Source organism: Gopherus flavomarginatus, chromosome 14, assembly GCF_025201925.1.
Source record: "Gopherus flavomarginatus isolate rGopFla2 chromosome 14, rGopFla2.mat.asm, whole genome shotgun sequence".
Taxonomy (NCBI): Eukaryota; Metazoa; Chordata; order Testudines; family Testudinidae; genus Gopherus; species Gopherus flavomarginatus.
Window position 1 is genome coordinate 18,026,636 of NC_066630.1, and position 21,427 is coordinate 18,048,062.

The 21,427-nt window shown below is 43.6% G+C and overlaps 1 protein-coding gene across 2 annotated transcripts in view; it reads left to right on the top strand.

The window, feature by feature from the left end:
* Positions 1 to 21,427, top strand: part of BEAN1 (brain expressed associated with NEDD4 1) — a 116,340-nt gene that overhangs the window by 92,790 nt on the left and 2,123 nt on the right. The window lies entirely within an intron of this gene.

Genomic DNA, 21,427 nt, shown 5'->3' on the forward strand with positions numbered 1-21,427 from the left:
GTGGTGGGCCAACTCTTCTTCTGCTTGTTTCCTTCGGTAGGCTTTCTTTTGTGTGCTGCCTCTTGGGCTGCCTGTTCTCTTTGGAAGGCTGCCAGTTTCATGCTTTCTTTCTTTTCTTTCATCTCCATCTGTCGCCTGTGTTCAGCTTCTTAGATTTGTTCTTCGGCGTCAATTTTTGCCTTAGAAGTCATGGTTCCTGTTTTCTTGTGTTGGGGTGCCCTCCGGTGTTTATCTTCTGAACTGCAGGTTCTGTTGCCTCCTGAAGTCTGCCTAGCAACAGTGCTTTTTTCCTTTTCTCTCTCTAGCTAATGTTCAATGAAGGGAAACCAGAAAAACCACCTTATTTGCATGCCTATAAGTGCTGGTACTTGCCTCCTAATGGGAGGGCTATTGCATGACAAAAGACGCTCAACAGCCTCTTAATGGCTTCTCGCTTAACATGCAAGCCACAAACTGCCAGAGAGAGCAGAAAAAAAAATTCTCTCTGGTTCCCTTTTAAAACCAACTGTTTCTCTCTGCTAAAAAGCCCTTAGCAGAGAAAAGAAAAATATAATATTCCTACTGGCTTCTGGATTCTGTCTATCTCCCACCCACTGCCACCATATAATAACCTTAGTCCCAGATTTGGACCTAAGCGTCCAAAATATGGGGGTTAGCATGAAAACCTCCAAGCTTAGTTACCAGCTTGGATCTGGTACCTGCTGCCACCACCCAAAAATTTAGAGTGTTTTGGGGCACTCTGGTCCCTCTGAAAAACCTTCCCTGGGGACCCCAAGACCCAAATCCCTTGAGTCTCACAACAAAGGGAAATAATCCTTTTTCCCTTCCCCCCTCCAGGTGCTCCTGGAGAGATACACAGACACAAGCTCTGTGAATCCAAACAGAGTGAATCTCCCTCTCTGTTCCCAATCCTGGAAACAAAAAGTACTTTCCTCTTCACCCAGAGGGAATGCAAAATCAGGCTAGCCACTTCAACACACACAGATCTCCCCTGATTTCTTCCTCCCACCAATTCCCTGGTGAGTACAGACTCAATTTCCCTGAAGTAAAGAAAAACTCCAACAGGTCTTAAAAGGAAGCTTTATATAAAAAGAAAGAAAAATAAGTACAAATGTTCTCTCTGTATTAAGATGATACAACACAGGGTCAATTGCTTAAAAGAATATTGAATAAACAGCCTTATTCCAAAAGAATACAAATCAAAGCACTCCAGCACTTATATTCATGCAAATACCAAAGAAAAGAAACCATATAACTTACTATCTGATCTCTTTGTCCTTACACTTGGAAACAGAAGACTAGAAAATAGAACTACTTCTCCAAAGCTCAGAGAAAGCAGGCAGGCAGACAAAAGAAAAAAGACAAAGACACTCAATTCCCTCCACCCAAAGTTGAAAAAATCCGGTTTCCTGATTGGTCCTCTGGTCAGGTGCTTCAGGTGAAAGAGACATTAACCCTTAGCTATCTGTTTATGACAGTGACAAGGTGCAACTCACCACTGCAGCACCTCCTGCTGGCCATCCCAGTCCTTTGTATTGGGGCCTCAGGCTGGCAGTCCTCAGGCTGGAGCACCTTCTTGCTTCCCTGACCCTGCCCAGCACTGCTCTATCTAAGGTGGCCAGTGCTTCTTCCTTGCACTCCAGGGAGAGGCTGCCCCTGCACTGTTGGGCAGCCCCTCTTATATGGGTCAACCTGGCCCTGACTGGCTGTTCCAATAAAACTTTTCCTGATTGGCTGGCACTATAAGCCTTTTCCTCATTGGCTGCCTCCCATACAGCCTCCCCAAGGTGGCTTTAACCCTTTACCTACCAGTGAGGGGGAGCCACCCCACCACAGTAAGATTCAGTATAGCTACCTTTACACCATGGCCACATGGCATAATGTTCAAGTGACTAGTAGAGTGTTAGGACCAGCCAAGTTATTGTGATTTGGATTGAGGGCTCTCTCTGTGTACGGAGAGGTGCTGTGTTCTACTGGGTTAGGGCTGGGCCTGCGAGCCAGGGGAAGAGAGTTCTAGGTCTAACTTTTATTTACTGTTTGTCCTTGTGCAAGTCCCAATAAAATTTAAAAATATTAAGCACCCACTTTGCTATGTACTAAATAAAAATTTTGAATAATAGGTATAGCAAAATGTCAGGTTAGCTGAATTACTGGAGTTTCTCCTTCTAATTCAGAGAGGAACATGTCATGTAAAACTAATCTGGGACACCAACAAATCAATAATGATGATGTGGCCTAAGCATGAGGGAAAAGGGGCGAGGAACAGAAATAAATGGCAGCCCAGATTAAGCATCATTGCATTAACAGCAGTGATAAATTAAAACCTCCCTAGCACACACCTGAAGCGATAAGAGTCTGTGGGTGTTCTAATGCCCTGGGCAAGCACCAGAAAAGCTTGTTTCAGTTCACAATGTTGTTCTAATGTTTTGTCCTGCTACGTCACCCCCAAATGTCAGGTGCCACTGAACTGAGCATTCTTGAGCATATTATTTTTGCTAAAAACATCCATCTGAAAAATTCCTGGGAGCAAGAGTGGAACCACTCTATGCCCAAGGGTGACTATAATTGTTTCAGACTATCATTTTCACTAGGTTTCGTACTCAGGTCTTAAACCAGAGAGAGAGTGGGATTAGGTAGTCTGGTTGGAGAAAACCAAGAACATAAAATAGATTTCCTGTTTTTCTGCAATTAGGGGAGGGCTAAGTGTTATGCTAACCAATCATGAGCTGGAAGAGAAATTAACAGCCTCTACAATGGTGCATCATTTGTAATCCCAAAGCTGGACAGCATCTCAGGATCCAGATGTGCCTGAAGTAGGAGAGATGTGACTTCCAAAATCCACATCAATCAGATTATACAAAAAAGCTCTCTGGTTCTCCAGGTGAATTTGTAAAGCCATGGCATTATTCAGATATGAAAGCATACCCTGAGGACCAATCCTACAAGTCCTTACCCAAGCAGATAGTTCCATTGAAGTCAATGGGACTCGGGGCCAGCTTTAGGAACTGCGGGGCCCAATTTGAATACCTGGCAGCAGTCTGGATCTTCGATGGCAGGGGGATCCTTCCCTCACTCCAGGTCTTCCACAGACACCCCGCCGCCGAAATGCCGAAGACCCGGACTGCTGCCGGGTGAGTAAAAAAATTTTAAAAATTAAAAAAGGCGCCTAAGGTGCAGGCCCCGATTCCAGTGAATTGGCCTAAAGCCAGCCCTGATGGGACTGCTCATCTCAGTAAGATTTTTGCACGATCTGGCCCATGCTACTGGCACCGGAGCAGCAAGCAGGACAATTTCCCTGGGCCCCATGCCACGCGGGGGGGAGGGAGAAGCCCACGAAGCTAAGTTGCTTCAAACATACAGAGTCACTGTAGGTAAATGTAACGCAAGTATTACAGTAATTTAATTTCTAAAAGTGGAAATAAATCACATTTAATTAGAGGTTTTCAGACTGTGGAGCATGGCTCAGGCTTGGGCCCTGCATGGCACAGTGGGGTGGGGGCCCACTCCTTAGTTTCCGCCCTGAGCCCCAGCGAGTTTAATGCCAGCCCTGACTGTAATTTGCACCAGTCTGAGGGAAGACAGCCTCTACATGAGGCAAGGGAAAGGGTTGCTTTGTGAGCAGAGCACAACTTTCCCTAAAAAACAAGACTAATTCAGCCAAAGAAAACAAGAATCTTGAGGAATTAAACCAAAAACAAAGATGCCCCGAGCAACCAAGAAAAATTACAACTAAATACAAAAGTAAAAAAAGTGTTTGCATGTAAGCAGGTAGGAATAAAATTGTACAGCTGCCTACAGCCCCTGAGAGCTGTAGCTCAGGATTGCCAGGGCAGAGGGACAGCCCAGCCATGCCCTTTCTCCTGACTATGCCATCTGCATGGCATAAGAGTAACTAACCTGAGAATCTCACTGCATAAGAGATCCTCCTGTGGCCAGCTCAGGCAGCACAAAGCTGTCCTGATGCAGAAGGGTATCTGGCATTGTATATTTAGCTCAAGATCAGAAGAGGAGCATTAGTAGGGAACAAACAGAACAGAGATACCTCTATATGCAATTTGACCTTCCTCTACATCTCATGAATGTCTTTCACAGAAAGACAAAATTCCACTTGATATCTCAGCTCAAACTGAGCAGTGAAGAGCACAACACTCTAGATTTCCTACGGGAACAGTCCACAAAAATCAATCTACACTTTGCTCAGGGCCAGTGCAACCATTTAGGCCACCTAGGCAGTCGCCTAGGGTGCTGGGATTTGGGAGGCGCCATTTTCTTTGGCAACAACCGCGGCGGCCAAATCTTCAGCCGCCCCAGTCGCTGCCAGCATTTAGGTGGAGGGAGCTGGGGCAGAGGAGCTGGGGCAGGGCCGCCTGCAGCAAGTAAGGTGGGGGGGCCGGCATGCAGGGGAACTCCCCGTCCCAGCTCACCTCTGCCCCGCCTCCACTGCATGCTCAGGAGGAGGTGGGGAGTAAGCTGCTTCACTTCTCCCGCCTCCCAGGCTTGCGGTGCCAATCAGCTTAGGCACCGCAAGCCTGGGAGACGGGAGACGTGAAGCAGCGATGGCGTGCTCAGGGAGCTCATGCTCGGAGCAGGGGTGAGCTGGGGCAGGAGGGCAGGGCAGATGGTGGGGAGCTGCCGCAAGGGGGGTGCCTCAGGGCAGAGGGGGGGACCTGCTGCGGGGGGGGAGGGCGCCTCAGGGCAGGGGTGCGGGGGGGGCGCAAGGTGGAAGTTTTGCCTAGGACACGAAATATCCTTGCACCTGTAGGATGTCCAGTGAAGAATACTATTTATATAACCTCTAATTGGGAAATTTATGAAAAATGCCTTGGGATGTTAATAATTTAATTGCTTTGATGTCTGAGCTTCAAATCTCATTTAGGGCTCAATTTGATTATCACTATAGATGCTTTTTCTAATCATTTCTTAGATTAGATTTAGAGGAATACCAGGCACTCGGTTTTGTCATAGTCCTGCCACACTTACGGGGCAGTTAAACAGAAGCAGTTTGGTCAATTTGTCTTGACAGCCCTAAATATATAGTGCTCATATCCATAAACATCCCTTTAGGAGATGTAATGACTTGCTAATGAATCTGAGATCTGTGTGAACGTCTGTCAAATTGATTTTACGTGAGAAGAAAAAAAATTGACAGGTCTTAAATGAAAGAATCAGAATGGTACTTGGATTCACTTCATATCCTGTTCCTATCATATACAAATAAGTTTTACAATGCTGGGGCAGTTTATATGGTGTTATGTCATCCTGAAACATTTGAAGCCTCTGTTACAAAAGAAAGCACGATACTTACTTCCAAGAACGCTAGCCAGTAGTGCTGAGAAAAAAGATCTGTGCCATCTGACACAAAGAATCCAGAGCATGGAATTCTATTCCACAAGAGTTACAAAAAAAGAAACATAACCAAACACCATCAAGATAAAATGCAAGATCCAGCCCTTTTCCAGAGGTCACCCATCACCATAATATGAATTTGCAGCATGCTGCAGCAGTTGAAAAAGCACAGTGCCAGCGCCAGTTTTTTTTGCCGCCCCAAGTGGCGAAGCGGGGGAGGGGAGAAGATAAAGCCGCGATTGGCAGCACTTCAGTGGCTGCTCTACCATGCTGCTTCATTCTTCAGTGGCAATTCGGTGGCCAGTCCTTCCATCCTAGAGGGACTCGCTGCTGAGTTGCCACCGAAGACCTGGACGTGCCGCCCCTTTCCATTGGCCACCCCAGGCACCTGCTTCCTGCGCTGGCACCTGGAGCTGGCCCTGGCTAACCATGTTAATAACCATTAGAAAAGGGATATATAATGAGAGAAAATATCATAATGCCACTATATAAATCCATGGTATGCCCACATCTTGAATACTGCATACAGTTCTGGTAACCTCATCTCAGAAAAGATATACAAGAGTTGGAAAAGATACAGAGAAGGGCAACAAAAATAATAAGGGGTGTGGAACAGCTTCCATATGAGGAAAAATTAAAAAGACAAGGACTGTTCAGCTTAAAAAGAGAGATGACTAAAGGGGGATATAATAGAGGTCTATAAAATCATGAATGGTGTGCAGAAAGTGAGTCAGTGACTTCAGTGGGCTTTGAACCAGATCCTGTGCCTGTTTCACAATTTCCTCTGTAAAATGAGTCTAATAATATCTACCTCAAATAGATGCTGAGAGATGTCATTAATGTTTGAAATTCAGCGATAAAAGGCACATTGTGGGTGCGAAACTCAGAATCAGCCTAACTTTGCTCCTATTTGAGTCAATGGTAAAATTTCCAGTGACTGCCTAACTCTGATCATATTGATAACACTGAGCAGTTTTTCAAAACTGCACCATAGAAGTGCCAACTATTATTAAATGGAATATGCTGCAGCACTAAAAGTAGCAATACCTCATAACCCACTGGCACCCCAAGATTTTCTAGCCAGAAATCCATTGCACTATGCAGTATGACCACAATAAAGCTAAGAGGCCTTTGATAGTCAGAACTGAAAAAAGTAAGATAGTTACCCTCCTAGGAAAAAAATCCTTGCTGAGTTCTCCTTTGGTTTTCCACTGGCTAGAACAGGATACCTACCAAACTGGATATTTCTGTCACCTGCTGGAAAACTCATTTTTACCTTAATCAAATCAAAGCCCTCTCCTAGAAGCATGAGCCTATTCAGAACTTTATACACTCATGCATCATAGTGTGGGTTATTTTCCAGTGGTCCTCAGATATGAGAGGACACTAACAAACACAGTGATGATATATTAAAATGAATATTGGTGTCTCTTAGGATGTTTATATCCCCATGTGAGGCCTGGAATTCCTAATAGAGGTAAATGCATAATGGATTATTTTAAGAAGGCACAATTTTCTTAATTGGTTTTGATTACTGTAGCAGTGCCCATAGCTTCACTCTCATTTATAATGGTAATGCAGACACACACTAAACACTGTTTATCAAGGGTTTATAATTTGTATGCAAAAAAATTCTTTCCAGGCTGAAATTTGTCACACAAAATTTTCATCACAAAATGATTGATTTTCTTTGGAACATATTTATTTTAATTGCTTTGGTAATTTTAAAGCTGCATGACAATATACAAAATAGCAATTTATCTAGTTAAGATACTGGCTTGCATGTGCTTCCATTCCTTTTAAAAGCTCTTATTTGACAAACAAACAATCTTTAATATTTAATACCTTATTTATATAAAAATTGTCAATGTCCCTGAGCCACAACTGTTTTCTGCAAGACTTTTTATCCCTTCCATGCATATTGCAAAGTAAGGCCCCAGTCCCGCAGCTTTTATTCATCCAAGTAATCCCACTGAAAACACAAGCCTAATATTATTTGTTAGACTCCAATATACTACACACATCCTCCAGGATTGGAGGACTGGATCCCAAGTACAGTACTTTGTCAGTATGACTGTTCTAACTACATCTTGAATGAAAAATGTCTGCAATCAACTTCAGTTTTTGAGAAGAGTTGTTTTTTAGGTGACTATTAACTACGAGAGGACAGAGGCACAGAAAAGTTAAGTGACTTACACAGGACCGGTCTTTTGCAGAGATGGGAACAGGTATCTGCTTGCCCCACACCTCCGACACTTTAATACTCTTCAGAGTCCTGGACCATCTAAAACGGGCATTACCATCATTATTTGGTTTTGGTCACTGCCAAGATGTGGTCAGCACTTTCTGAACAGAGATCAGGTACAATCCCTGCCCTGAGGAGCTCAGAATCTAGAGACAGTGCACACACTTACCACAACACCAAGTTTCACAGTCAATTTCCTGTAAGTAGGATCAGAGTTTAACTTGCAGGTTGCCTCCTCCCCTTGCCCTTAACATTGATGAATTCTGTCACTCTTTAGGTTCCTTTTCTCTGAATACTCTGGGTTCTCTAATATCTGTAACAGCTGCTGTTTATAATACTGTTTTGTAAAAAAAGACACCAAGTGTCAAAAGAAGGGGACTCATTACCAAAGAAAGGCTAAAGAAACAGCCATTTTCCCACACTGCTCTGCTTTTAACTGCTCTTTGTTTTTCTGGTTTATTTTTCTTTCAAGTGTCTGTTTTCCCGCCTGTGAGGATTAGGGCTCCCCAAGTCTCTACCAGACCCCAATTCAGGTTGTTTGTAATGTCCATCCCATTTGTAGCATACACAGGGTTTTCCAAACAAACAAACAAAGGAAGGTCCTAGTCTCTCTTTCTCTCGAGAGATGGGGTAAATCAGAGTAAAAGAAAGGCAAAGGTAGTCTGTTCCTCAAGCAGTCCTTTGTGGTTACCCCTTTGGAGCTTGGATTATCAGCTAGTACAGTGTCTTTAATTAGAGTTTGCCTCCAGCCCCTCCTCTTGGGGTACCTGCTTATAGCTGATCCATGCCATTTCAGGGGCAGTAAGGCCTACAGCTGTCTCCCTCTTAGCTGATCTGGTTCAGAGGGTCAGCAGTCCCTGCAGTACAAAAATCTTCCAGTTCAAACCCCCCTCCCCAGAGGAGTGTGTCCCTCTTTAAGCTCTCCGCCTTCCAGGCAGTGCAAGTCTTACAGGTGTGTCTGATTAGTGCTAAACCAGCCCAGAAGAGCTAATTAGTCTCTTCTCTACTAGAGTGAGAGCGCAGCTTCACGCCACCTTTTTATTTGACTTCAGTTAAGCTTTCCAAAAGCATATTCACTCAGAGGAGATAACCAGTTTCTCCCAGTTCTAGAAAAGAGAGTCAGTATTCTTTAAAGGACAATTTTCTGTTTGGTTAAAGCCACCTGTGTCATGCATATGTGGCCAGCTTATTGAGAAGTTGAGCTGACTGCCAGTAGAAACACCCATTGATTTTAGTGAGCGCTGGATCGGTTTCTCAAGCCTCAATACTGCATGGCTGGGAGTGCCATCAGTTCTTGTTGAAATCAACATGGATTGAGAGATCTCAACACCTTATTGGCTGGCACTCATCATTCCCAAACCTTTATAGCATGCTGACAATGGCATTGCATTAGAGTCACACTATCATGATTCAACCTTTTCAAGTCAGAGGATCATCATATCCCCAGAACCATCAACAGAACTGGAAGGACAAGTCATTGATTCACCTCTAATTGAAGTCTTATGTGTCCTGCTCTTGCTTCACAATTTTCCTTTGTTTACAGTTTGTCTTTCACTCAACTTCTGGGTCTAGCATTAGTGAGACTGTGTTACTAGATATCTCTGTCTCCTATCGAAGGGTGTTGTAGATTTGCTGGAAATGAGGTAATGGCAGAATAACGACACTGTTAATTATCACCTCTTTTTTTCCCTGCTTCAGGGCCAGTCATACTAAAAATCCTGATCTATTATTATTGAATCTCAAAGAAAGATGGATGTTGATATGATGAGGCTGTAGCTGGGAGGGCAGAAGCAACATGGGTGTATTACAAACGTGCATGTTACAGGTGCTATGTCAGTGGATACTGATATCTCCAGAAAGGGATCAAATAGTTATTCAAATAAAATAGACTTTCATGACTTCATTATAGATTAAAGTTTGAAAATTAAATCAGGTGGATGGTGACACAGAATCCATAACTGCTATGGTTTACATCAAGTGGCACAGGCGGTGGGTGACTTTTAATATGGCCAGCACTTCCAATGGATGCAGCACTCCACAAGCACCTGAAATCTGTCCATACGGAGTGGATTTTTTTAAAACTTGCTTTGCATTTGAGAAAATAGTACTTTAATGCTTACTAACTCACCAGCAAAATAGAAGCCGATACTAAAAGTAGGATAAATACATTTAATAGATTTTTTTAAATCACTCGGACATCTCAGGTGTAGATTGTCTCTATTTAAAAATATGAACAACTAGGAAAAATCACAGTCCAATAGCATAAAAAGTTCCACTGATAGATAAGAGCAATGCTATCACAAATTGACATTTCCTTTCCTATGATGATCAATACCTCCCCAACATGCCTTTCAAGATCCATAAGTCCTACACATGCCTATCACAACCTGTGGTGTACTTCAGTGGTTCTCAGCCAGAGGTCTGGGGCCCCGGGAGGCTGCGAACAGGTTTCACGAGGGGCCGCCAAGCAGGGCCAGCATTAGACTCGCTGGGGCCCAGGGCAGAAAGCTGAAGCTCCACTGTATGGGGCTGAAGCCCAGGGCCCTGAGCCCCATCACCTGGAGCTGAAGCTGAAGCCAGAGCAATGTAGCTTCTTGGGGGCCCAGGTGACTGCCTGGCTTGCTACCCCGATTTTTATATGCAGAAAACCAGTTATTCTGGGACAGGTGAAGTTTTTGTAACATGTTGTGGGGAAGAAAGAAAAAGGTTGAGAACCCCTATAGCTTGTGCAGTAACTCAAATGCCCAACAAGAAGTATGTGGGTGAAACCAGACAATCATATGCTCTCAAATGAATTCACACAGGAAACTAATAAAAGACGAAAAGCTCTATCCAGGGGTGAACACTTTTCATGAAGTGAGCGCTCTGCATCTGACCTCTCAGTCCTTGTCCTCAACAGAAACCTGCACAACACCTTCAAAAGCCAAGTCTGGGAAATTAAATTCATAATTCTGCTGAACACTAAAAGCCATGGACTTAACAGAGACACTGGTTTTATACCTCATTACAAGTTGTAACATACCATACTGCCTGCTATCTCTTAACTGTACGCTTCATTTTGAGTGATCTCCAAGAGCCTGTTTGACCCCATGTGCTTAACACTGTCCCGCTTTATATTTAGTCTGAATACTCTGGTTATTTTCTCCAGACCTGAGGAAGAGCTCAGTGAAGCTCGAAAGCTTATCCCTGCGGCCAACAGACGTTGGTCCAATAAAAAAATACTACCTCACCTACCTTGTCTCTCTCATATCTTGGGACCAACATGGCTACAATAACGCTGCAAACATTTCCTCATGACAGTTACATATAACAAAACTGTATACCAATTTTAAGAAGAAACACTCAAGAGGGAATAATGACGTTGATTTTCAAGCCACGGTCCTATAAATCCAGCTATTTATACTCAGGCGTTATAAAATCAGATGAAGCACCATCACCATCCAAACCACTCAGGTTAGCATCAGTCACATTACAGCTTTTCTTTTCATGTTCATTTTAGGAAGTCATGGCATTTTCATTTGAGATTCAGCTTTCCTTTATTAGGCAGCAACATCATGCAGACATCCTTTATTTTAAGCTTAATGTTCTTAACAGAATTATTTTCAAGGCATGGGTGTATGGTTCTGTTTACTAGATTTTAAAAGAAAAGAGTGGATCTCCAGCTAAGTTACACTAATATGACACAAGTAACTTCAGTGGGTTTATGCCAATGTACTGGAGTGGAGAATCTGGCCCAGTGTAAGCTAACAAGGAGCCCTGTATATTTCATAAATTTTTAATCCTTTTTTGAAGCACCCCGTCTTCCCCCATCACCAGCTTATTTTAATCAGTTTGTTTGTTTGCTTCTTAACAAATTCTGCTAGCAGACCCCTCTTCTTCTCTTCCTAGTGAAAAGATCATAATTTATGAATGACAACCAGTTAAATAAGCTCTTTTGTGTTTCCTTGGCAACAAACCTATCTTAATACTCATTAGACTAAAACCTGACAAAATCATGGAATGATTCCTTCCGCCCGCCCTTTAGAACAACTATAACATTTTGAGTCAATGGGGTCACTAGAGATCCACTGCATTTTTAAAATCAGAAAGTGATATTTTTCCTTTGGAGAATAAATTTGCTCCTGCTAAGGAAGGATGTACCAGAAATCATCCACCTTTCCTCTCCTTCTGATAAATAAGATATCATCTTTTAAAAGATGATGGCAAAGAGAAGGCTAAAAGAAGAATGAAATTATCATTCTGTCAGAAACCAGGCCAGAGAAATATAGATTAAAGCATGCTTCAAGGTCAATGACCCTCTTCCCCAGTCAGGAATGCTTTGTACTGTATCTTAATGTGCTGCAATTAAGAAAATAATGGATTAAAGGAAATGCTTCATAAAATGCTGTAACTGAGGAGTCGGGAAATGAACAATTAACTGATTCTGCAAATTCTTTCAGGGAGGACAACAGCAGCATTCAGGAGAGATGCATGTGTAATAAATTCCCATGATCCCAGTTCATTATGTTGCAATAACAGTCATTCCCAGAAGTACATCCTTTTTTGCTTAGAAGGATTTTTCTGTATGTATGCAACATTAAACCTCATGTGCAGACTATGTTTTTAAAGGTACAATAACTATAAAATGTTCAAGCAACGAAGAGTCCTGTGGCACCTTATAGACTAACAGAAGTTTTGGAGCATGAGCTTTCGTGGGTGAATACCCACTTCGTCAGATGCATGTAGTGGAAATTTCCAGGGGCAGGTATATATATGCAAGCAAGAAGCAGGCTGGAGATAACGAAGTTAGTTCAATCAGGGAGGATGAGGCCCTGTTCTAAGCAGTTGAGGTGTGAAAACCAAGGGAGGAGAAACTGGTTTTGTAGTTGGCAAGCCATTCACAGTCTCTTTAATCCTGAGCTGATGGTGTCAAATTTGCAGATGAACTGAAGCTCAGCAGTTTCTCTTTGAACTCTGGTCCTGAAGTTTTTTTGTTGCAGGATGGCCACCTTAAGATTTGCTATTGTGTGGCCAGGAAGGTTGAAGTGTTCTCCTACAGGTTTTTGTATATTGCCATTCCTAATATCTTATTTGTGTCCATTTATCCTTTTCCGTAGAGACTGTCCAGTTTGGCCGATGTACATAGCAGAGGGGCATTGCTGGCATATATTACATTGGTGGACGTGCAGGTGAATGAACCAGTGATGGTATGGCTGATCTGGTTAGGTCCTGTGATGGTATCGCTGGTGTAGATATGTGGGCAGAGTTGGCATCGAGGTTTGTTGCATGGATTGGTTCCTGAGTTAGAGTTACTGTGGTGCGGTGTGCAGTTACTGGTGAGAATATGCTTCAGGTTGGCAGATTGTCTGTGGGCGAGGACTGACCTGCTACCCAAGGCCTGTGAAAGTGAGGGATCATGGTCCAGGATGGGTTGTAGATCCCTGATGATGCGTTGGAGGGGTTTTATCTGGGGACTCTATGTGATGGCCAGTGGAGTCCTGTTGGTTTCTTTCTTGGGTTTGTCTTGCAGTAGGAGGCTTCTGGGTACACGAAATGTTCGTAACGTAACAAAACTTTAGGTTTGTTCTTTCAAAAGTTTACAACTGAACATTGTCTTAATACAGTCTGAAACTTTACTATGCAGAAACAAAATGCCTTTTAACCACCTTAATGTAAATGAAACAAGCACAGAAAGTTTCCCTACCATGTCAAATCTTTTTTTTTAAATTTTCCCTTATTTTTTTAATAGTTTAAGTTTAACACAATACTGTACTGCACAATATTTCCTTTTTTTTTTTTTTTTTTTGGTCTCTGCTGCATGATTGCATACTTCTGCTTCCAAATGAGGTGTGTGGTTTTCGAGTCAGTTCGTAACTCTGTGTTTGTAACACTGCAGTTCTACTGTAGTAGTTTGAAGCATGCATGTCCAGACAAATGATCATAGGAGGTAGGGCAATCACAACAGCAAGTGTGAAAAATCATGACAAGGTGGGGGGGTAATAGGAGCCTATATAAGAAAAAGACCCAAAAATCAGGACTGTCCCTATAAAATCGGGACATCTAGTCACCCTAATAGGAGCATGCAAAAATCTGAATACCATGTTAACGAATATTATTGGTCCCCAACCAGGGCCGGCTCCAGGCACCAGCGAAGGAAGCAGGTGCTTGGGGCAGCCAATGGAAAGGGGCGGCACGTCCGGGTCTTCGGCAGCAATTCAGCAGCGGGTCCCTCAGTCCCTCTCGGAGCAAAGGACCTGCCACCGAATTGCCACCAAAGAATGAAGAAGCGTGATAGAGCTGCCGCTGAAGTGCCGCCGATCGCGGCTTTATCCTTTTTTATTTTCCCCTTCACCGCTTGGGGCAGCAAAAAAGCTAGAGCTGGCCCTGTCCCCAGCTAATGTCAAATGACACAAGTTTCATCTTCCTAATATCAAATTATGTCTCCGAATGCTCACTACTTTAGGCATTGTGCACTTAAGCCCAATCCTGCAAACACGTACATTCATGCTTAGCTTCACTATTGTAAGTAGTCCCATTGAAATTGATGGGGCTATTCATGATGGTAAAGTTAAGCACATGCCTAAGTGTTTGCCAGATTGGGGCCCTCCTTTGTAGAATTTTACACCTTTTGACATCTATTTTCCCCTTTCCCCTTATTTAAAAGGAGAAAAGACATTTTCTTCTTTTACACTGTCCTTTGACTAGGTATGTAGGATGTCACTGATGTGGTACACATTGACTTCCCCCCCCCCCCCCCCCCGTGGTAGCCACTGTAGAATGCAAACACAGTCCAGTGGAGTATTTCCACTTTGAATCCCAGGGAAAAGCAGGAAGTGCAAAGGAACACAAAAATGAAAACAACCAGGAAAAATATGTTAACCACTCTTTTTAATCAACACCAGGTTCCATTTTCTAAAGGTCAGTTTAGTTTTTATTCTATTCAAGCCAGTTCAACCCTTCCCTAGTTAGACTGCTAGGCTATTGACATTTCTGTTTAACCTGAATGTTGTAAAACATTTTACTCTACAAAATAAATGGAACAAGAGTACCAAGAATAATGTGACTTTTGTTACTAACATTTAAAAAAACAATTTAAACGCTGGCTGTATGTGAACTCTGGGGAGAACAAACAAGACCCTTGTCACTGATTCAGGCAGAAAAGTGAGTTGGCATACATGGCATGACTGAGGTCTCAGTGAACTGAGCTCTTGACAAATCCTACACACCATCTCAAGTTTAGTTAAGGTATAGAACTGGCAGATAATATCAAGAACTGGCACTGACTCATCTTAGTACAGTTGTACTATTAATTAGATGGCTGTAAAATGAAATGTATACTGTCTTACTATGGAAGTAAAAGGATAAATAGAGCCAAGCTTGAGAATGCTGAGAGACAAGGTGGGTGTGTCATAACATATTTCCCAGATTTGGACCTTAGCGTCCAAAATATGGGAGTTAGCATGAAAACCTCCAAGCTTAGTTACCAGCTTGGACCTGGTAAAGCTGCCACCACCCAAAAAATTAGAGTGTTTTGGGGCACTCTGGTCCCCCCAAAAACCTTCCCTGGGGACCCCTAAGACCCAAATTCCTTGAGTCTTACAACAAAGGGGAATAAACCATTCCCCCCCCCCTTCTCCCTTCCAGGTGTTCCCTCCCTGGGTGCCTGGAGAGATACACAGAAGCAAGCTCCGTGAATCTAAACAGAGGGACTCCACCCTCCCCGTTTCCAGTCCTGGAAACACAAGTACTTCCCTCTTCACCCAGAGGGTATGCAAAGTCAGGCTTAGTAAATCTAACACAAAGAGATTTTCCCCCTGACTTCTTCCTCCCACCAATTCCCTGGTGAGTTGCAGACTTAATTCCCTGGAATTCCCACTAAAGAAAAACTCCAACACGTCTAAAAAGAAAGCTTTATAAGAAGAAAGAAAAATACATAAAAATGGTCCCTCTGTATTAAGGTGACAAATACAGGGTCATTTGCTTAAAAGAAAAAAATGAATAAACAGCCTTATCCAAAAAGAATACAATTTAACACATTCCAGCAACTACACACATGTAAATACAAAAGAAAACAATATAAACCTATGGTCTTCCTATCTTTGTACTTACAACTTGGAAACAGAAGATTAGAAAGCTGGAGATAGAAAAATCACTCTCATAGCCGAGAGGGTCAGACACAAGACAAAGAACAAAAAACTCACACCCCAAAACTTCCCTCCACCCAGATTTGAAAAAGTCTTGTTTCCTGATTGGTCCTCTGGTCAGGTGTTTCAGGTTACTCCTTTCCAGGTGAAAGAGACATTAACCCTTAGCTATCTGTTTATGACAGGGTGACATTGTATCTTTTATTGCACCAACTTCTGTTGGTGAAAGACAAGCTTACACAGAGCTCTTAAAGCTTGGCTCTCTCCCCAACAGAAGGTGGTCCAGTAAAATATATTACCTCACTCACCTTGGCTCTCTAATAACTGGGACCAACATGGCTATAATTACACTGCATACAACAATGGACGATTTTAATGTAGTCCTTCCCCAATCCCACCACAGCAACCCACACGCTTGTACCAAACTAATGAAAGTAAAATTGTATACATCCTCTGTGTGCTGATACCGTCACCACAAATGTACTGTAGCTGTTCATTAAACTGCAGAAGCTACTATGCACTTTTGACCACATCTACCCTCTGCCCATGGATACATCTCCCAAGGACTTGCTGTGCCATTCCAACACACACACCCCACCCATCAGCTTCAAACCACCACCAATTTTTAATCAACCTAACATAGAAGCATCTCATACCACCCAGCCTCCAAAACATCCAGTGTGTAACAAGTCATCAAAATGTGTGACCAGTGACCAAAATATGACAGTTGTGTTTTAGTGCATGTTCCGCCATAATTGACTCTTTATAGTGTTTTTTTTTAAATGCAAAGCCTGGTTTTAAGGGTGTTTTCTCAGCAATGTGAGTCAATTAAACCAGTTTTGTGAGTTGTAGCAGCCTTCCTCCCCAAAAATCATCCTCTTCGAGATTGCAAAACTGAATTCACACACCGAGAAAACAAGTTTTACACTTTAAAAACATTATCAGTTATAGCAAGACATGCAACAGTGCACAGGGGTCACATATTCTGCTCATTTGGAGCCCTTGCGTAGGCTGCCCCAGTTCAGTAATGCAGCAGTCCTATTCCCTCCTCCCCTTCACACACACACAAACTGGTGCCCACTTTCCTCTTCAGTTACTGCACACACAATATGTCAGCTATTATTAATGCAAATCCTCCCCTTGACAAACACACACAGATGCTCATTCCTCACCCCAGTCCAGTTAATGCCTCGCCAACACACACACTAATGCCATTCCTCCCCCCGTTACTGCTGCTTGGGTCTCCCTGCCTTGCTGCTGTGCACCCACTGTCTTCTTGGACGTAGAAGCACGATATGCCTTTCTGGCCCAGAGCCAATCCACTCCATGGATCAAAGAGACTAGGGCAAGGAGCAGAGCAGGAGCCAAGCAATTTCAGTTGGAGGTAAACGGAGCCAATGCCATTGTCACGGGTGAATAAAAAGACTCCCGATAGCTCTTTGCCCCATCTCTATTTAAAATGCCTTCTTGGCTGGGCAGCTCCCTTCCTTCCACTGTGGGTCTGTCTGCTGAGGTGCAGGTAGTGAGGCGCCAAGGAGCAGGTGGCCCAGAGGTGCAGGCTAGCAGGGCCTACCCGCCAAGCCACAACCTGAGGATGCCAGGCAGCCTCCAGTACAGTGGAGGGGTCTGTTCCATTTTCTGTTTCCAAATGTAGAACTTCACCTCAAAATTACCCCAGCCAGAGGCCAAGAATAGGGAAAGATTCAGCCCAGGGCCACTGACAGCCTTTGCATACATAAATACTTACATGGCTTTAAAACACATCATTTCACAACCTCTTCAGGGCTGTTCGGAAAAGCAACTTTACAGCTTTCCAATGGGACCCAGTGCTCACGTCTAACCCTGGAAGAGCCTGATAGGTCTGACTTTAAAACTGTGACCTTCCGATGTATTAAAAAAAGCTCGTTAAGAACATATTTAGAGGAGTTTGTTACTCTCTCTGTGCTGTGTACAGTGAGACTGATGGTAACTAAGGCACCTGGCTTTGCAGGTGGAAAGATGCAAGAAATAATCCCTATTCAATTGCTTTAAACTCCCTAAAAACTCTTTGAGGAGAAATGGTTTGTGAAACACACGAGGCATACCCAAAAAACATGACTGTGTGGAGTGGAATAAATGTGTTATCAACACTCATTTGAGAGGATCTATTCCTCCTGTAGGTAAGGACTACTCACAGAATGACGTTCACACAGTGTGAGGTCTTTAGAGCTGGGGCTGTGTGTTAGTGTGTGTAAAGAATGAGTCAGACCTGTGATATTGCATACATTAGTACATGTATTACTGCAGTACCTACATACAAATAACTACATTAGAAACAGAGGTGAAAGTAAGCCGGTACAGCGTACCAGCAAGAGCCGGCACGCTGTACCGGGGTGGCCCGGCTTCCCCAGAAGGCAATTTAAAGGGCTGGAGCCCCCGACTCTTTAAATTGCCGCCAGAGCCCTGCTGCTGGAGCCCTGGGGTAGGGGTAGTGGCAGCGAGGCTCCGGGCATTATTTAAAGGGCCAGGGCTCCCGCTGCCTCTACTGCCCTGAGCTCTGTAAATAGCTCCTGGATCCCCACCGTCGCTAAACCAGGGCTCTGGAGGCTATTTAATGGGCAAGGGTGGTAGAAGCAGGGGGGTCCTGGACACTTTAAATAGCCCCCAGAGCCCTGGAGTAGTGGCGGGGCTCTGGGGGCTATTTAAAGGGCCAGGGGCTCCCACTGCCTCTACGGCCCAAGCCCTTTAAACCGCTCCCAGAGCCCCCAGCTACTGCTGCTACTCTAGGGCTTTGGCAGGCTCTGGCGGCTATTTCAAGGACCTGGGGTGGTAGAGGCAGGGGAGTCCCGGGCCCTTTAAATAGCCCCCGGAGCCCTGCTACCGGAACCCTGGGGTAGCAGCGGCAGCCGGGGGCTCCGGCAGCTGTTTAAAGGGCCCAGGGCAGTAGCAGCAGCTGAGCCCTGGACCCTTTAAACTGCTGCCGGAGCCCCCAGGTGCTGCTACTACCCCGGCAGGGGAGGGGGTGGGCACTAGGCCAGGGCTGGCTCTGCCCCCCCCTTCCCACCCCTTCTGCCTGAGGCCCCGACCATCCCAGGGGCCAGAGCCGGCTCCAACCCAGCCCCATATCAGTAAATCCCTATTTCTACTTTCACCCCGATTAGAAGAAAGTTATGGTTGCAAAGTCAAGCACTCAAAAGTTAATAAATGCCTGTGTAGCCTTTGTTTGGCCCTCTTGTGCATAATGCATTATAATATAGTCTTTAATTTCATAAGCATGTCCTGTTCTTTCCTCAAAACCCTGCCTCATTCAGTGCACAGAACAGATGGTGCTCAGTGAATGAGTAGCTATTCAATATTTCTTTTTATTCTCGGCATCCAATAATAGAAAATTATGGGCATTCAATTATAGGCATCACTACCTGCGCCACCTATGATAAATAATTATAGTTGTTTGCAGGGTTAATTGTGCATTGTAAGCTAATGAAGCACCATCATTAGCCAAGAACAACTTAGATACTGAACACTTACAAATTTTCAGAGAGGACTAATTCCACATTAATATCAAGACCCTGAAATGCAAATGAAACACAACAGTGTATTTCTAGCTTCCAGAGTAAAAACACACTCTTTGAATGATTTATAGTTCCTGCTTTGCAATGATAATCTGCAAATTCAGCACTGAGAGTGCCAAAAAGATATTTAATTGAAAACTTGGCAAGTGTTCCCCATTAGATTTTTAAAATGTGGTCCTGATTACCAAAAAAAAAGCAAGGTGATTGAATCTGCAGTGGTGGTTTGTTTGTTTTTTTTATTTCTCCAGAGCATATATAGAGAAACACCATATTGCTATTTTACATAAAATACACTGAAAAGCAAGTATTGGCTATGGGCATTTTGGTTTTGTTTCATTTTGTTGTTTAAAAGCCTGCTTAAAGTCTACTTCACAGAGGACCATTTTGATGTTTATCCCACTCAGCATTTTAGTTTTACCGAGCTGCACTACGATCCATCACAGATATTAAAAGAGATTATTCTGAATCCTAGGAAAGGAATTTTGATGATCAGATAATAGCAGTGACTAGGGCCTTGATCCTGTGCCCTGTCCCATTTTAGTCAATGTCAGAATTCACAGTGACTTCAGTCAGGCACTACAACTGCTGCTTTCTCCTTTCTGTCCGGTCAGTAGCATGTAAACCTTTCTCACTGCCCTGATCCATCCTGTCCTCAGCACTGCAATCCACTCGACCTGGCACTGCACTGAAAACTGAGGCAACCTTCTTGCTAAACCAAGTCTCTCACTATGGGACACTCATGCTCTGTGATGGGCATTAGCTGCCTCTTAGTTTCTGGGTAGGATTTATGGGGTTGGTTTTGATCTATAAAGTTGTAACTAGCTTGGGACCCACTTATTTGGGAGGCTGCCTCTTCCTGTGCAATACTGACAGTTACAACAGTGGAGCATCCTGAGGATCAGCCAGAAGGTGGTTCGCTGGGATCCACCTCAACCTTATTATTCATTCCACCCCCCTCCCATTATATGGCTGCTTTGAAATATCTCAAACATACCCCCTGCAAAGGCTGTCTGTTTTCCCTTATGCAGAGGGCTGAGATACTGGGGCTTTCGGAGAGTGTGAGTAGACTTTGGATGGGCTCCAGATGACTTCTTGTAACATGAGTTGAGATATGCGGTTGGAGAAGCTATTGGGCAGGATAGCTCTTGTATCAGCCTCATCAAGTCCATTGCAATCAAAAAGACTCCCATTCACTTCAAGGGCTTTGATTCAGGCTTTGTACCTTCAAAATAAACATGCTGTTCTAAACACCTGTATAAAAGTCCAACCTTCCAAGGTGCTGAGTAGCGTTCACTCCCATTGACTTAACTGGGAGTTGATACTTTGCATCATCAGATTCTTAATCCTTAGTTCAAGGTCTGATTTTATTGAAAGGAAAATCAAATACATTGGGAAGCTTCAGTGGGATTAATAAGGAATGGACGAAGTTGGTTTCCAAGTGACTCATGAAAAGAACTCAACCTTTTATCTGCTAGGCTTTGTTTCTGAAAAAAAAACCAAAAAAAAAAACCAGAATTTTTGCTCAAGGTGTAAAGATCACAAGTTAAAACAAAACAATTACTTTCTTTTGGGGAAATCTGAATTTCAGAGTTTAAAAGCATTTGCCTCTTCTTAAAGGGACAATCCATGAAGCTAAAAACAGAAACATCCACTGGATTTATGAGCTCTTTGTTAACCAGATATATTAGCAATGCACGCTGCATTTTTTCACTTCATTATCTGTCTGCTGCTGCCAGTTTTGCCACCCTCGTTCATGGTGAATAGGACACATACAGCCGCAAACAGTTTCATTGAAATCAACAAGACTACTCATGGACAAAAGTATTCTTCACCACGAGTAAATGTGCAGAATCAAGCCTCTTCTAAACATTACATAGTTCAGGAAGTGGCCTGTGACATCTCTCAGATGCTAATATGATTGAGGAAATAGATTCTTAATGTATCTGGCTCCAGCAAAACTGGCTGGCAATTCAATTGAGCAGGATGGGATTTGGACAGGAAATTTCAGCCTATTTATTTGGGGACAGATTGCAATTGACCCTCAAGCAGCCAGGCACAGGATTAAGGGGGAGTAAGACACTCAACCCCAGCATGGTCACACTAGAACCTCATGCATGATGGTCTCCTTCCGCTACACAAGCAAGTGGGCAGGGAAGAGAGAC